At 45.4% G+C, this 18,889-nt stretch overlaps 1 protein-coding gene across 3 annotated transcripts in view; it reads right to left on the bottom strand.

The window, feature by feature from the left end:
• Tk (Tachykinin) overlaps positions 1-18,889 on the bottom strand; it is a 70,132-nt gene that overhangs the window by 10,896 nt on the left and 40,347 nt on the right. For 2 of the 3 annotated variants that reach the window (XM_087350950.1, XM_087350949.1), the window contains exon 2: positions 4,625-4,689. The exons of the other annotated variant lie outside the window; for it this stretch is intronic. The gene's annotated coding sequence lies outside the window, so the exon portion shown is untranslated. The remainder of the gene's footprint in view (positions 1-4,624; positions 4,690-18,889) is intronic. 3 annotated transcript variants of the gene reach the window in all.

Here is an 18,889-nt window from a genome sequence, read left to right as displayed (position 1 = left end):
CCGTGTATGCTTTGAAAAGGGCGCACATTCGGGCTATCAATCTACGCTGTGCCAATGTTTCCCAACCAGATTCGTTCGTGAAATTAGCAAATTTAGCCGCTCTCTTCTGCACCCGATTTAGTGCTCTTACCTGTCCTTCCCTGTAAGGGTCCCAACACACAGCTCCATATTCAAGTATCGGTCTCACTAGCGACGTATAAGCTAAACGTTTCGTATTGTTATTTCCCTTTTTTAGTATACGCATTACGAAATGGAGAGCCTTCCATGCTTTAATTAGTGTATAATTCACATGATCTGCCCAGCTCAGATCACTGCGAATAAGTATTCCTAAGTACTTAAAGCTATTTGCCTCTGGAATTAATTGATCCCCAAAAAAGTAACTCAGCTTATCCTTCACCCTAGCTCTATTGAAGCTGACTGCTTTACTTTTACCTGGATTTATCTTCATTTCATTTTCTACCGCCCATTCCCATAATCTATTCATATCTGTCTGTAACTTATCAATGTCACTACTATCCATTATTTTCCTGTATACTATACAATCATCAGCGAAAAGCCGTATATTTGAATCAATGTTTTTCCAAATATCATTAACATAAGCTAGGAATAGCAAGGGACCTAATACGCTCCCTTGCGGCACTCCTGACGTTACCCTGACTTCATGAGATAGCTGTCCTTCCACTCTTACTCTTTGCGAACGTCCTAAGAGAAATTCCTTTACCCATAACACTACCCTCAAGTCCACACCGGTTGCAGCAATTTTTGTAATCAGCCTATCGTGTGGGACTAAATCGAATGCCTTTGAGAAATCTATTATAACCGCATCAGTCCTGATTCCCTCGTCCAATGAATCAGCAACATCTTGACAAACCGTGACTACTTGACTTTCGCATGAGTACCCTGGTCTAAACCCATGTTGACCCTCATATAACCACTCACTCCTTTCCCAGACTTGCCTTAGATACCCTGCTATAACGTGCTCCATTTGCTTGCAAACCACCGAGGTTAAACTGACCGGTCTATAGTTCCCAACTACCGATCGATCTCCCCCTTTATAAATAGGGACCACTATAGCTTTCTTCCAGTCCCCTGGGATAGAATTGTTGTTCATCGTTACCTCCAGCAGACGCGCAAGGTATGGAATCATTGCTTCCCCACCTAACTTTAAAATTTCCCCGGGGATGCCATCTGGTCCGACGGATTTATTTTTCCCGATTGCTGCTATCCGTTTCCTTATGATATTGATACTAATGGTAAACGTTTTATCTGAATCTGTTGATTGGATTAGCTGGTTATTTAGCGAAATTATCCGTTCGCAACTGAATACCGACGCATAATAAGCGTTAAGGGAGTTGGCCTTTTCTGTTTGATCTGTGATGAGGTTTCCTTTAACGCCCTTGATTGCCGGAATAGTTTCTCTATTACCCTTACGTCTTTTAAGTTTCGCAAACAGTAGCCTATTGAGCTCTTTTGAGCTTTCCAACTCAGACGTTCGCACGCCCCTCCCCACCCTCACGCCAGCTGCGTGTCCTTCCCGCTCCATAATTTTGTGACGACGTTAACAACAGGCATCTGATGCTCATCCCTTTGTATTTTTCTCCATCCTCCGGCAACTTCTCCAAATAATCTTCTTAACGTGGTGAAAACGTAGATCTTGATCTTCTGGGTTCTTAATCCGTGTGGACTCGTAGATGGATTCCGACGGAGAAGCATGCCATCTCCACCCTCAGGGTAGAGGACAAATTGAGGTGGATAATACGCACGTTCGATCGGGAACTTCGAAATAAGCCAAGTCACGGCTCTGTTTCGCGCACAATGGATCCGGCTGCTCTGACAACGGATTGTGGACGTCACCGCGAGCGACTGCCCGCAGCAGAAAATCCACTCAGCAGTGGCGTTTCACGTGTAACCCACGAGGGTACACGGCATTAACAGACGCTCAGATCGAGGAAAGTTTATTTCTGTCAACATTCTGCCCTTCGTTTTCAAGAGACGTCATCCGACGCTCAGGTCGGACGACAGACATAATAAATGGGCGGCGATAAACCTCGAAGCAGCGGACAAATGAGCGAGCAGATATTCAACGGAGCTCACTGCAAAACGAAAACTTCAAAAGCATGACTGGACAACCGGAAGACAAATTTGGAAACATCGAAAGCGGAAAGCATAAGCAAAGAATTGAAGGCGAAATAAATAAATAAAGACAAAAGAACAGAATAAAAAAGAATCCGAGAGCGAAGTGTCGCTTGTCACGCTCTGGGGTTGTCTCGGCAGCCAACTGCAGAGCTCACGCATTGTCAACGCAAGACCTGTTCATATACGTTCTTGGCAGATGATCCAGAAGTGGTTTGCCATTGCCTTCTTCTGTGTGTGAATGGAGTAATTGTTGGGATGCCACGGAGGAAAACTCCGTGTTGCCTAGACCACGGCCTTGCCCAACACAAGTTACAAATTCGAACCCGAGACCCCAGGATTACAAGGCCAGCCTTCTAACCGCTAGACCACCGTGTAGTGCGCGAGGTAATCGGCCTTCCTTGCTCTCGCTTATCATCCATCGACCAGAGGCGTATTCAACTTTTTGATTCACGAATTTCTCGTCGAATGACGAGAAAATGCTGAACGAGTCATAGGGTTCAGAGTTTAGAACGCCGATGCCCGTTTTAAAGTACTTTTCGGGCATTTGAAATACTGTGCTGGCCGAACACGAAGCGTTCGACGTCTCCTTCAGGGTGACGCGTGAGCTTGGCGATAATCTACAAGTTCGCGTCGAGGGTCGCTACTACTCCTACCTGATTCCTTCCGTGACCTTCCCTTTCCTCTGGTTCATTCTTCAACTTATTTCAGAGATACAACGAACGAAGAAGTACAATTCTATGCACCCTGTGTCACAACGCACCTGACTCCACGCCTGCACTGTATGCAACCCTTCAGCTTCACCTTACCCGTTCATTATCACAACGCTGTGCTACAATCAATCACGTGTCTCCTTACGAGCTGCAACCCTTACAACAATACACGTCAGAACTATACAATGGTCAATAGAGCACACGCCATGATTGGATTCATAATAAGCAGCAGCGGTGCTGTGATGTTTTGTGACGCATTAATACACTGGCCTCAAGGCAGCTGTAACGCTCCTAATGAGAGACGATACCGTCTCCCGTCTAACAACGTATTTATATACAGGGTGTTCACTTCATCATGAGACACTCTTTAACCGGAAGTCGTCGACAAAAACACTTGAAGTTTCCGGCAGACAATAACCTAGACGAGGTACTTAAATATTTTTATGCAAACGATGTAAAGTCTTAATTTTTTTTATCAACGTTCCATTAGATTCTCGTTCTTTATCACGAAATATGTTCTACGATGCGCACGTGCTTTAGTAGACACTACGAAGCAAGCAAGACACATCGCAATATTAAGTTTATCTGAACGAGGTATATCGTTCACGACACAGAAAACGTCGAAACGTGTTTAAAGAGTCGCAGCCCGAATCTTCATTTCAATTCCGCGCACAAAAACCACAGGAGACACGAACCAACTCTGAATCCGCGTATAAAAATCAAATACAGAAACGACAAGACGCTTGGCGCACAAAAGCGGCGATCACGTCGTGACGGGGGTTCCCCCCCCCCCCCCTGATCAGATAAAGTCTCCATCTGGTTAGGCCGCACGTCGCACCCACGGCTCGCGCGAGTTGCATATAAACAAGGCTCCGACTCGTGTCTTGAATCCTTTTTGAGAGGCGAGTGACTGGTTCGAGGTTCCGGGCGGCGTCACGGAAAGTCAGTTCGCGTCCGTGCGAGGATTATCACAGACACTCGTGCCTCCGGTACTTAAATTTGGCAACAACAACAACAAAACACTGGAAAGGCGCATTCCGATCGGCATTACACGCGTTGAGCAAATGCGTTACTTCATTTCACCCAACAGTCCAACATATTCTCATCCATTTATTCAGATACTGTGTCCAACTTCCCGGAGCTGAGTCCAAGCTCAGACAATCAAGAAATTATCCCAATTTTATGGATCCGGAAGGCTGCTTATCTTATTCACAGTGAATTCACTTGAGATCCCAACACCCCATCTATTTATCATCTGTTTTAATATTATCCGTGCACTTAAGCCGAAATTAGTACATGGTCTCGCCTCTCCAAATTTTATGACAGGAACTTTATATTAATTTGTAATTTTACTACTCGTGCTACATGTGTCGCCCATCTCATCTTCCCAGGGCCTACGACTCTAATAATATTTGTTGAAATGTTCGAATTTTGAACCTTCTCATCACGTAGTTGTCCGCAGCGTCACGTTCCTTCGCCAATTTAAAGACAAAAATTATTTTAACATGTACAGTCAACCACAAGAAAGTGGATTTAAAAGTAGTTCCCACGTTAAGAATGCAATTATTTGTGTTTAAAACTCTGCTCGCAGAAAATAAACCCAGCTTAAATCCAAGTTTCAGTCTTTCCCGCATAAAATCGCTCTACTCCATGAAACCTCGGAGATGCCTCGCGTCGAATTTCGATCCAGTGAACCGTGAAACGTCAATAAGGTCATTATTATCACAGTGGCACCACGAACAGCAAATATTTGCATTGCAAGCAATCTGGATACTCACTTGAAGTCTCTAGAGGGCGGTGAAGCTGGCGGCCTTGAAGTGTCGCTAGGGGAATCCACTGCAACCTGCAACACACATCACAATCTTTCCTAGTCGGTCTGAGTTAAAACGCGTCCACCAGAGCCAGACGCGAACCAGTCCGACGGCAGAGATTCAGAGATCAGGAGTGGAAGGAGACGCCGCGTCTCTCAGCAGAAATGTTGGGATCAGACGGCGCTCAGACACAGAGACGTTTGATAAGGTCAGTGAAATATACATACAGTGCCATCTCTGAGCAGTTAAAGCTAACTGTCCGTAGGTTATCACCAACAGGAACTGGTCCCATACAATATCAAGGAACTGCGCACACAGAAAACGCTTATTTTAACGCAAACGAAGCGCGGAAGCGGTTAAAGACGCAAGACTCAATCAACGCCATCTGCAGAATGTGTCGAGATTGTTTTCATAATCAAAACTCTCCAGAAACCCTATTTTATAAGCCCTGACGATCCAGTATATTCCACGTTGCCTAAATAAAGTGTCAACACTACGACATCTTCATAAGCAACGCAGTTTCATCCATTCCACAAAGCAGTTCTCAGCTGCTCAGATGTGCCTATAAGCTAAGTCACTTAGCTACATCGGTCTATGATATACCAGCAGTAAGTGATACTTTCCATGCCACGCACGAGGAATCTCGATTACAAACAGAAGTCCCGGATCGCTCAACAGCTCCCGTTACCATGGGGAGGGGGGAGGTTTCTTTAAAGGACTCACGCTGTGCGCTGAGACACGGGTCTTGATTGATTAAATTTCCATTTATTCTCATTATCTCGTTGAAACCGACCAGACATCAACTCTGCAACTGATTCAGCGTCATTACCACAAATTCGACTGGTAAACCCCTTGCTGGCTCATGCCATCCCACAAGGAGAACCGCTGTCATGGCAACCGCACGCGACTGTCGGTTGTCTTCAGTGTCCTTTCCCCGCCAGCGTGCGCTTGTATCTGCACTCTTGCCCAGAACCGTATCATCGAGACAGCAACCCCCCCTCCCCCACCACCACCGGGTACGCTGCCCCATTCAATTTGCCACGTCGCTCCATTCTGACGTTTCAATTTTGCTGCTGGTTTCTTGTTTTGTCTTGACGTGGCCGACCCGACTTCGCCATCCGCTCTTCACACCCACGAACGGGGTCCCCATAAAGACAATTATGATCCTCATTTGCTCTGCCTCTCGATATATTTAACTCCTTCATCCATTAATTTGCCTATTAATTTCCATATTTTTCTTAATTTCTCTTGCCTTCTTAAGCCAAATATTTATTAAACGAATTCTACTGGAAGACAGCCACGTAAAGAACGCCTTTCCAATGTTCAACCTCCTTATTCTTCGCCCTGAGCCAAAAGCCAAAGAGCATTTCGTCTCCCGGCGTGCGACGTTGTTGCACGAAGTACCCGTGACACTTGACAGACTTCTCGGAGGTTAGTGGCAAAAAACATCTTGGCGACCGAATCATCATCATCATCATCAGCTTTGGGTCCCGAAACTGTAGCAGTTCTGGCACTCAGACCACTCTTCTTCGACTCCCCCGTAATCAAATAAGACCTGCAACCAATTGAATTACTGCGAGCGTGTTCCATTGCACAATAGATGGCTCCGCCGTAAGCGACCGGAGTTCTATTGACCACACAGAAAGAAAACAGTGGGACGACTCAGAAGAAAAGAAAGAAAGAAAGAAAGAAAGCGTCTTTCGTAGGAGAAATGGCACAACTGACAAGGCAACTCTTCGGCAGATCCACAAAGTTCCTGCAACATGGCTACACCGCGCAATGGCGGTATTTTCTTTGACGTTGGTACAACTGGAAGAGAGCACGCGAACAAGGTCGAAATGTGAACACTGCAACAAGAGACTGGAGGTACAACTCCACGCATTCTCAGGCTGGACGGAGGTGAAGAGACAGATTCATCCTTCCGCTGTTTATATCCAGAAAGCAGCCCCTGGTGTCGGTAGTATATGAAACTGGACGGCACAGGGTGCCAGTAGCCACTAACTTTGACGTCTGAGAAACGTCGGGCGACGTTTCCAGTCTGCCAGCAGCACACGTTACCACTAACCTTCGTACCACGTACAATTTTACGTAATACGACTTTTGTTGTCGGTGAAATACATTTGTGGGGCAGGCTGTAACCCCCAACACAACACACTTCAGCAACGGAGCTCATCAGATGAGTTCAAGATCACCTAAACGCCATTGATTTCAATCGCCGTTTACTTCATGTTCAACCAAAGTGGCACTTTCCTCTTCGCGGGTCCTCCGATGCCAATCACTTCGTCATTCTCAGTTCTCGCGTGACTAGCACGAGATGTGATATTTCAAAATAAGCAGCCCTGAAGAAAGAAATAAAATACGGGCGAAGAAAAGTGCAAATGAGCACGAAGTTACTTAAGATCCAGTGCTGTTTGAATATCGTGCTCGAGACGTACGCATGCGATTCAGAACCAGAAGGCTCAACTCACAGTCAGTAATCAGCGTTTGCACAAGCAATTACTGTCTGTGCAAAGCCGCAAGTTGACACAACACAACGGCGCCTTGTAGATGTTAACTGCGCGCGTGTATCTCTCAACGACCAGAATGTATTTGCAGATGGCGAACGTCTGACTGTCTGCCTGGATTAAACAAACGAAAGAAACAAGGCGCTCGCGTCTGAGATGCAGCAAGGATAAAGGAGAAGGGAAAATTCTATCAGCTAGGAGGGAAAATTCTATCAAATATCCCAACGAAAAGTTAAAAATTCCCTCTGTGATCACGGCTGCAACATCGTTATTAAAAACACGAAACAGTAACTTAAAGGCACATAATCACGCCACGGACATGCACCTCGAATGTAAAACGACAGGAGACCTTTGAACCCTTCGTCAGTAGAAGCGAGACGTAGGTTACGGGAATCTTCTGAGTTTAAATGTTAAAATGTCGCCACACTCTTCACCTGTTCTCCTCTCAGTAAAAGTTACACATCGTCCCGACAGCGTCAATGGTATTTAATTTCACGAGTGTTGGCAACACTGCATACCTTTTGACAGGTTCTTGCACGCTACCTGATAATGGCACACGAAAACCAGGGGCTCATTAATCAATGTTAATTCTTTTTTTACGAAAATTCACGTCTCTTCCGATATTACAATAAGGCTTAGTTCCGTTTTCAGCCGTCAGGCAACAAGCTTACAACAAACACCCCGTAAGCCGTCTCGAGGCGGGATTATCGTCAACGCTGAAGGTCCGAGACGCTTCTGTGCGAGACTTTGAGCAGAAAGGCGGTGAGGATGCAGCCTGCGCAACAGAGGAAGACCACGCCTTAAAGGGGAGAAACAATAAGGACAGCTATTTTGGTGCCCAACTAACTAACTAACGAACTGCCTTCGTAACTACGTTGTCAGCTGGCAAAGAAATGTCCTTCTTTCGTCCTTCGTGAACGCCTGATTCCTGATTTTCCAACAAACATTCTACACGCATGCATTTCCTTACCGTGCGTGCTACGTGTCCTGTCCGGTTAATCTGTCACATCTAATAACCCCTTGAAGGACTAGACAAAGTCCTCACACGCCCAACGTCTTCAAGATTTCTCGCCTGACTGGAAGTCGCCTCAGAACAAAATACTTCTGTGCTGTCAGTCGTCTTCCGATGAGAAGCGTCTTTATTACCACAACGAATGACAACTTTCTCGCATGAGCAAATCTGAGACAATGGAAAACGGCCCAGAGGCGTGCAGGGGGGGCGCTCACCTAGCGCCGTTCGCTCGCGCGGAACCATCAGCGAACGAAGCTGATAAAACAAACATGGCGCAGATCGAAAGCTCGTTTAAATCGCAGCACCCCGACCTTTCGCAAGATGAGAAACGAGCAAGCATCAGCAGGCAATTTGGTCTTTAACAAACGCACCGCGAAATTACACGAAAGTCTTTGCGGTGGTAAGCCCGTGCTTCATTTGATAAAATCGCGACTATGAACATCATCTTCTCTGCTCAGCCGTGAAACACAGACAGCACATTGATGCTGGGTCCAGTTGCTCACGAACCGTGAAAATTACTTTTAATTAGAAGCTTTTTGTGTAGGAGAATTGGACTTTGCAGTTCGGATTAAATAATAACTCGGTTTAACGCTTCTGTGAGTAATTTTATAAGCTAACAAGTCAAATTTTAGTTAAATATATTTTGAATTACAAAATCTGCTGCTTGCCTGGGCGTGGAAATCAAATAGCTGACTAATTATCCTTGAGAAGCTGACAGTCGATCAGTTAGTCAAGAAATATCTGTCACTTGCAGGTCGCCGAAGGTTCTTTGCCATGTTCACAAGAAACCACTGATCTCTATCCCGAGCGATTATAACCAAACGTCATTCAACTCTTACTATTTTGAAATAAAATTTCTTACTGAGATGTTACACGGAATAATGAAATAATTATGAAGCCACTGAAGTACTAACTTGATGAAATAGTTGTATAATCAGACAATCAATCGTTTGTTATTAATTCAATGAATTTCGCAGGGAGTAGATTAATTTGTTAATTTGGTACATGAAATCTTCTGTCACCTATCTGTCGAGGACGGCTCTTTTCAGACACAACTGCAATGAGATCAGAGTAATGAGACGTTGACAGTAACGTTTTACAGATATGTCTGAGCCTCCTCCTACAACATACTGGATTTGGTAAGATTTGATTCAATCGTGACGTCCTCTGAAAGCAACACGCGACACTGATCCATCACCTTTAAGCGAAGAGCCGAGCGTTGACCGGCGGAAGCCGCCTCGCCAACTGCCGAGGAATCGCGCGGTGCATCTGCGGTCAACAGCGACGGGCCCTCGCATTTACACTGTAACCACTCGCTGTTGGAACGACGCACTTCAGAACGCTGAACGACTGCCTCTACCAGCACAAGTGTTTACGGATGTCACATTTCGAGCTACCCGCGTTATTTTAGCCGTCACACAAAAAAAAATATTTCCTAACAAAATTGATTATCCTCATGCTTGAAACCCGCGAGGTCTGACAATCAAAAGCCATTGACCGAACGTTGTGGTCAGTGTGCAGACTCTTCTCTTGTGTTTTACTAAGTCTCTGCATAAAAACATTAGGTTAAGACTTCAAGAAAAAAGGTGGATGAAACGGAGACTCGTGGAACAGAAATGTCTTAAGTAGCTGATAAAGTAAGGCTGTGAATGCAACCCGATCCGCATGAAGATCGGTGCAGAGGCCGTGCATTCAATTGCCACAAACGAGGACCTGACGACCGAGAGACAGCGGCGTGTACCATAAAATAATTTATTTTAAGGAACCTTTTACAACTATAAATCAGATCAATAGAAACATAAGTTCGGTGTTTAGAAAACTGCAAAAGCACTTAGAAGATCCATGGCAGGAAGACACGAAACCTGGGCCAGTTCAAATTATATATTTATTATTGTTTTTCCATTGTCTTCGGTCCGTTTCAACGCGCATCCACGTCTCCGCTGAAATCCGCTCCACGGCGCTTACGAAGTTAACAAACCTCGCAGCAAATCCGGGAAATGTTTCATTAAGGACGCGGGACGCCTCATTAGTAGCCGGTACGTGGCGACACTCGTCAGTCAGGATGAGCCGAATGCAGTGCGCACCTGCTCTAATTATGCGGTGCGAAGTGACGACGACTCCTGCCCATTCTCCATTCGCCTTTAGCTATTCTTTTGTCTCTCTGCTGTCATGGAGACTTCGCTCGCCGCTGTGACAGGGGAGAGTCTCTTCGTCTGGATGTGTTGACTTGCGAGTTGCTCGTTACTCAAATTTGCTTTACACATCTCATCACAGACACGAGATCACATCGCTGTGTTGATCTGACAGTAAAGCCACGAAGCAGATGTCTGCCGTTTAAAACTAAATAACAATAAAATTAATTAACAACCGAAGACAATCCGTACTATTTATGCCCCGACATCAGCGCCATCACAAAACAACGGCAGCGGATTTAAGCACGCAATTTCATACATCGGCTACAGTACCCCGTTACTCTTTAATGACCTCGTGTCCAGTAGGAACAGCGTTCTAAACAAATGCGCGTATAATCCGTCTTAAATTACGCTGATGACATCCGTTGGAGCTGCAGTCGTTAACGTTTTGTGCAGATCGCGAACAGTTGAACGTAATAATAGCCGTTCGAAGTAATGTCACAGAGAGTGAACATTTTGAAACACAGCAGAAGATCGACTGGCTGACTTACTTCGGAATCAAACACGACTGAGGGCCTTCGTTGGCAACGCATGTGGCCAGCGCTTGGACGAAGATACAGACAGAGTAGGAGCCTCCGAAATAAGTTGCGAACTAAAATGATTTTGAAGCGAGGTATTTGTGTCCACAGATCATACGATGAATTAGCTTGGCAAAAGAACTTTCAGCACAGACAAATCTGAATCATCCATAGTCGCTTTACGAAGCGACTTGAGAATCCACGCATTAGTCATCTTAATGCCCGAGCCTTCCAGCGCCTTCTTTATCTTCCCCTTGCTCCCCCCCCACCCCGTTTATAATCCCGCGTTATCCTCAGCCACCTGTCCTCCTTCATTTACTTTGCCTCCGCAGTAATTCTGTACCTTCCTGCATGCAGCGAATCTCTTCAACCGTAGATCTCACATTTCTCACGCATTTCCGTTCTTCTCTCCTGGTCCAGGCTAACCGCGGGTCTCAAGCTCTCATTTTCGCCGCTTGGACGCTAATTTATGCAGTTATCTATAAAGTTTTCCACTCACAAGACAAATGTCTCCGTGAATTTCTCACTGGCTAATTAATTTTCCTAAACATTTAACGCCATGTGTGTGTCCCGATAGCATTGTTCCGTAAATTTGTCATACTCTTACTCTCGAAAAGAATCGACAGACGCTCTGATGCTCCTAAAGATTGTATCGATAGGTCGAATCGTGGAAACAGCTGAAAGATGACAGAGATGGCAAACAATGGGTGTTCAAATACAGAAAAAAGTATACGAAAATACTGGGAGGTTTTAATTTCAATTTTTATGAGACGGGCGCCTTTAGTCACAACATCAGTACTTCTAAATACGCATAATGTGAAATATTAAGGTTAGTGCTTTAATTATTTTTTGAAGAAACGATTACGCACTTCTACCGCGGTGAAAAGTTCAAAGCTCGTGGTAAAAATAACTTCTCACGCAGTTTTATTCAAACGAGAACACGAAGAACCACACGATTTTGTGCTCTGTGGGTAATTACGCGGCCTTCGGAAACTGTGTACGCAACCAGCAAGCCGGTGTTTATCACGACGCACGACAAGAACGTCTTGTTAGAAGGCGCATGACTGACGGCAATTGTTTCTGGTCTCGCCATGTTTGGTTCTTCAACCATTCCGCTAGAGTTCGTTCCGAAATTAATCTTCAGAACAAAACACGCAAAAGAAATCTATTAAACAGGACGACACAGATTTAACGAGAACAGAATGGAAGTGGATCCAATTTTCCAGCAGGAATGGGTTTGGTTGAGTTTTTTTTTTAATTTGGAACCCTGTGGTTAATTAAACGTGCAGACAATGATAAACTGGATTAAAAATAAAATTAAAAATAAAAGCACGAACGAGACCTCACATCGATGGATTACTAGCTGTATCGTCATTAATTAATGTACAATTTTTCGCTAGAGCTTAATTTAAAAAACAAAAAACATGACAATACAAGAATCCGCAGATAAGTTGCGGGTTTAGCCTGAAAAAGTTTCACCATTCGGAACCAGAAATTACACCACGCCGATGGCTAATTATGTTCGAACGACTGTTAAGGATGACGAACACGTCTGCAACGCGAAGCTTCGAAGTTCTGCTCCCAATTCGGCTTCAGCGATCTGTCCGCTCTCTAATGCGGGGAACGGGGGCGACCTCAACCGATCGGCATTTGTGCCCGACCGAGATCCGCGGTGTCGTATTTCCACCGCAGTTCAGTTCGCTTTGGACCGCGATTCGTTTACAATACGAGAATACGAATTAATGACACCCCACTCAACGGATACAATCACCTCGAAACTATTTTCGATATTTCACTACGGCACAAGATGAAATAGTCGCTAGACTCAAGCAGAAGATGGCAAATGAAGTTTACTTCATGAAGAAGTGGCTGTGTTTCTTAGTCGAACGCACGTGTATGGAGGGATTCTAACATTACAGCTCGTGTTAGGGAAATTCAAGGGACGCTCTTAACTTAAACTGAACACACACTGATTTTTACAGAGAGTCATTTCAGTAGCGTCTGCGTTGCTTTATCGCAGCGCGTGCCACGAACCATCAATGGAAGACAGCCTGCTTCCAAATGGTCAGGGTCCTGAGGGTAACGGAGAACTGAGGGCGTCCAGACGTTCCGACGTACGACACCCGGATAAGAATTCCACACACAGAACGTACGAGGGAAAACAATTGAATTCATTCCGCGCGTCGTCTTCTTTTCTTACAAAAAGAAAACCGCTCTGTTCAAGCTTAAACACAACTGTCGCGAGATGTCTCTGCAAGACGTAAGAGGCAGAGTCTAGAGACAGAACGCGCCAGAATTTCTTTGCGAGTTTTTCGGCGTAATAAATCTTTTACACGTTCCACCAGAATTAGCTCAAAAGTTCTACACAATGGAGATTCTGTCTGGAAATCTCCACGCGTAGCGTACGCTAGTTTTTTTTAGTGAAGCTGATAGCAGAGCGAACTTCTGAGGTGGGAGAATCTCAACACAGCCGCGTAGTAACGAATATTCGAGAAATGTGCAATTATTGTCCAGTTTCCTTCGTAGAATACAAAACAAAATGACAGATGCGTAAAATCTACGTACATCTTTACTTCTGATTATAATTAGTAAATCACTGGAGATGACGACAGGTCCATATGAACAGGATCCTTCCATCCTTTTCTCTTCTCGGACTGGGACCTGTTCATATACGTTCTTGGCAGATGATCCAGAAGTGGTTTGCCATTGCCTTCTTCTGTGTGTGAACGGAGTAATTGTTGGGATGCCACGGAGGAAAACTCCGTGTTGCCTAGACCACGGCCTTGCCCAACACAAGTTATAAATTCGGGCACCGCCGGGAATCGAACCCGAGACCCCAGGATTACAAGGCCAGCGTTCTAACCGCTAGACCACCTCATCTTATTATTATTTAGTGTTCTGTCTGACGACAGGTCCATATGAACAGGATCCTTCCATCCTTTTCTCGGACTGGGACCTGTTCATATACGTTCTTGGCAGATGATCCAGAAGTGGTTTGCCATTGCCTTCTTCTGTGTGTGAATGGAGTAATTGTTGGGATGCCACGGAGGAAAACTCCGTGTTGCCTAGACCACGGCCTTGCCCAACACAAGTTATAAATTCGAACCCGAGACCCCAGGCTTACAAGGCCAGCGTTCTAACCGCTAGACCACCGTGGCGGGAGTAGGACCAACATAAGTTAAATGTTGTTCCATTCTGCGCTATGCCAACGAGACACTGGTATTTGTATAATCGAGACAGTAATTAACGATTTCAAATAGCAAACCCTTTATCCATCCGCGAGCTAAATTATGGAGGGCCCCTGCGCGCTAATCCACGGTTAAATTCATTCCATTAAAAGAACGGCAAACGCGTTATTTCCCTTCTGACATCGCTAAATATCAAAGTTACTGAGTGAGCAATTTGTTCGTATTCGTGAGCGATAAATCTCGATCGTAGAACGGAAGGGGTTAAGCGTGTGCCAGAGGCAAAATACGTTCGATTTTTGTTTCCTTAGAGCGAAGAGTGATACAAATAGCTCCGTTATACTTGCACGCGTCTGTGTGTCCATTAGCAACACCAATTTGTTACCGGCGACGCGGGGAGTCCAGCGCACCGACGCCCCGTCCTTATACGGGTTTTGAAACACCCGGTCGCCTTCGTCACAGCGGAGCGATAAGAAAGTAGTTCATTAACTCTCTTTAGATTGTGCGGGGAAAGTTCGTGTAACGTTTATCGATGCCGTATCGACTACAAACGTTACTCAGCACCGAATACAATAAGACGAAGATTGTATGCAGTTAACCATTTCTTAAATCGATTTTCAAATTATGGTATGACAGTTTTGGAACTGCAAATCTCGTACAGAGTCGAATGTCAGCTTTGACTTTTAATAAATTAGAAACTATGTGAAAAGGAAGTGGTCGCAGCCTATTTAAGGTAGTCTACCTAGAAACTAAGCAAACGACCAGAGTGAACCGACCTCACACAATTATCATCTCGGGCTGTACGAGATCACTCACGCTCAGAGAGATATGACGAACGACGCGAATATTTCTACCTAAAAACGTTCTGCGGCCGCCATATTGGTATTATTCTCAGTATGACTCTAGAGTCATTGGTGTGTTTTATTCATCCGCATAAACTGGTTAGTAAAGGATACACAGACATGAACGCTGTGTAATACGTGGAAGACAAACATTTTTTTTACGCGGCTGATGCACTGGATCCCTCTAGGGACGGTTTTCATAATTAAACAGTCGACAGAAACAATAGGCTCGTTGAGAGTCTCGTTCATTATTCAGATGTCTGCAAGGCAGTGACGACATACGGAGTTCAACGGACGAGTAATTTAATGACGGACGCATCTTTAGTTAGGCGTCAGCCTTGCTCTAAGTAAGGTCGCCTATATTCAGTGGCAGGTGACACACATACAGTGGCACTAAAAAATCTTGACCGAAATTAACATTAATGCGCAGTAATGTCATACGAATCTGAACAGATGGCCGTTCTAACTAGGGCACGAAACTTTCTGTCGCAGCACGAGCTAACTTCTGATCAAGTCTGCAAGCAAACAGTGTCGCTAATAAATCTTGGCCGGTACCTTCGAATGCGCATGTCAACCGTGCGCAGTGGGACCACTGACATGTGTTCGTGGGGGTGAGTCTGCACCATGGCAATCTAATTAAGGAATCTGTAAGCAAAGGTGCGATGTTTCTAAGCCTAGATTGCACTAGAGAGTCATTCACCGGTTGTTTTGGTGTGAAACATCGAGACTTGACACAAGGTGAAACGTATTGAGAATATTTCCATCACGGAGAAATGCCGAAATGTGAAGCCGGGGGACGTTACCGAACCCGAACCCGCCGTTCGCGAGGCGTGTCGGTTCTTACAGCAGAACGACAAAAGTTCTGGAAATCATCAAAGTAAAACTGCGAGCGGAGTAAAGCGTGCGAAGCGTTTTAGGGCGTCCAGGAATCAGGCGACCGGTGACCGTACATCTTCCTCGCCGTGAACTTGCCTCAACTCCCACTTCAAAGTTGGCCGATCGGTCAATTAGCGAGCAGCGGTCGGCAGACGCGCCATGACACCGCCTGAAGGCCGACGCGCGACCCAGGTTCTTCCTTGCTGATGAATAATTAATTGTCACCACGACTTAATTAGCGGCATTGGTGCAAAAGTGTCTCAAGGCAGAACGCCGGGCCTTGAACTGCACGTGGGGGGTCTGTCCCTGCGTCCGCAGGAGTTGGACGGATGCACCAAGCATGTGCCGATGGAACAGGACACTGCGGTCTTCATTGGATTCATCTGGCAAAGACGGTGGTGACGTACGCGGCGCGCTTGAGAACACGATGTGCAACAAACAGGTTCTACAAAGGGCAACGAATTTCTTTACAAGCTGGAATTATTTCAAACAAACTCTTGGCTTGTTTGTCGCAAAATTTCTGAGTGTGCTACGATCTCGCGGAACCGCCAGGACGAGCAACAGATTTCCCAAACTCGCATAAACAAAAAACAGTTTTCGTTACGTGTCGTATCGCGAGGCGTCGTAAAAGCGGTATCAGGTGATTTAAGCAGACAGCTCAACAGTCACGCTACAGCTCTTAGTGGTTCATCCATAATAGATGTCGCCCCGCGCAGCGATGCTACTCAGCACTACGAGTAACGTTAGTTAAGCTTCCTGCCCAGAGTCGCTCCTCTCGAGTTACTACAACATCGCATCAGTCGTTTGGGTGAGAGGGTGCAAGCAGAACTTGTGTAACGTCGTTCCACAAAGAACACAAATCCGTAGAACTCAGAAGCCCCGCGTAACATTTCGTAACACACAGTTTTTTGTTTTTTTTGGAACATGGTATTAGCCCACCACAAAATCAGAATGGAGAACCACCCACATTCGGCTGTCCAAGACTACTTATTCGACGCAGGCCTATATCCAGAGCTGTCCCCCGCATCTAGAGGGCTTATCCCCCACCTTCAACAAGAAGGGGCTTCGTACTGGGGTTACAAGGGGGTCGCTTATGGATGAAACATTTGCGATGCCACGTGACTGAACATCATCGTAACTACGGATACTTCACAGACGTCAACCCATCGGAAAGAGAGAACCGGGACGTCAACGAATGCGATGGAGAGGTCACTTGAATATACGTATAGCCTAGACGGTTATGTCTTGAAAGTCATTGGGATCTACACCGTCATAATAACGACGAACAGGCGATGAAAGGAGACACCGAGAGGAGAAAGGGGCGATGGAGGGAAATTGAAAAACGGAAGTAGCTCTTATGAGGAGTATCAAATTGGAATTAGAACATAATGGACGAAGGAGACTTATTATGGGAATAAGGGGATATAATGGAGTAGGAAAATAACACAAAAGAGGACGACGGGCAATGTGGAATAAAGCAAAAGTTGCTGAACTGAAGCCCTTCGTAAGGGACAAACAGCAGCCGCTGCTGTACCAAAACTGTCTTGCCTTCCTCCTGCCTTTTGCAGAAGAAAGCCACAGTTTCGATTCACGCAAGGCATTTGAATATTATCCTGCGCTCAGCATCAGCATCTTCCAATTGGTCTGTCACTTCGAAACATCACATTCCATTGCTCGAAGGCCTTAGAGCACGTCTTCTGTATGCAGTCGCCGTAACAGCATCCAGCCTTTAACTTCGAAATTTTGGCGTCAGTGCAGCCACAAACAGATATCGAGAGAATCGTTTGGCGGGGAAAGCGCACAGGGGTGCCAACCCAAAGAGTCACGGAGGAACCAGAAGCCTCAGCCGGGTCACTGCTCCTTTCCAAGAGACGCCCCAGCTCAAAAATGAGTCTCTAGTAGGACACGAAATTTCGTAGTTTTAAGAAACTGGAGTAGAAATACAGAGCCCTATTTAGCAGGAATTCTTCCCCACTTCCCCTGGATCTCCAACCCCCTTCTCAACATAAATCAACATATTATAATATTGGCGACGTTGAGTTCACAAAATAACCACGCTTTTCTGTGTCATCATAATTTATTTATCCGAAATCCTTACTCGGAGGTTATGGATGTCTTCGTGCAAAAACAACACAACTCTCTCATTTTGTACCAACCCGAGAGGAGTTTCAACAAAAAATCTGTGTGTGTGTGTGCATTAACAGAAATATTTTGCTTCTTTATAAAAATCTAAACAGCTTCATGTAGCAAAGTACTGGCCCCTATTCTCGGCCAGATCAATCCAATCTGCTGTCGCTTCATCCCTAAGAGATCGAAAGATTCTTCTCGGAATGGTTTTCCTAAAAATCCCTGAATGTTTACTACAAAGTAGAGATTTATATTTTATTTCTTAAAAAGAAAATATGTCTGCTGTTATTCTGCGCTCGTTCCATTTTAACTAAATTATTCGATTTCGTAAAAAAAAAAAAGTAATATATATTGGAAATGGATAAAACGTTGCCTTCATCGAAGGGACGGAGGACGCCGCGGGCCATTTCTTTATGAATACGAATCTGAAGCGACCAACATTTAAACCGCTTGTTCGGTGGTTTCAGTCGAGAGCCACATTCTCCTACACAGATACAAAAACTGTACTCGAAGCATGCGGGGGGCGGGGGGGGGACGCAATATCGTACGTCCACCGTCCCACTCATTTCTCATCCTGCAGTTGATGGTATTCATTTTGCAAATAAAACCAAAGTCGTCTGGATAAAAGACAGTTCCGAGGATTTGACGAATGCGCAGGAAGAGATTGCTTACGTCCGCTTCCAGAGAGAATGAGACCGCGTGCCTCATTTTGTCTCGACGACAAACAGAGGTCTCGGTAGAGATCGTTCCGGCGAACCAGCGGAAGGAAGAGAGAAGCATCACTTCAGACACTAACTGCACGGCTACACGGAAGACACGGGGCAGCAAGATCCGTCTTACCCTCGTTTAGAAAAATCTTATATTTTATCAGCGGTAAAATCATTTGCCCCGATACCTGCTCCCTGAAGTTTATTCATGTGAGGGCGTGGAGGTAGAGACCCGCACGTTCTCAGGATTGTACTGACATGAGTGGTCA

The sequence above is a fragment of the Zootermopsis nevadensis genome, unplaced genomic scaffold (genome assembly GCF_977971745.1).
Source record: "Zootermopsis nevadensis isolate Lab colony 2312 unplaced genomic scaffold, Znev_1.0 Znev_ptg000017l, whole genome shotgun sequence".
NCBI lineage: Eukaryota > Metazoa > Arthropoda > Insecta > Blattodea > Termopsidae > Zootermopsis > Zootermopsis nevadensis.
Note: the sequence above shows the minus strand (reverse complement) of the source record. Positions and strands in the feature narration are given on the sequence as shown.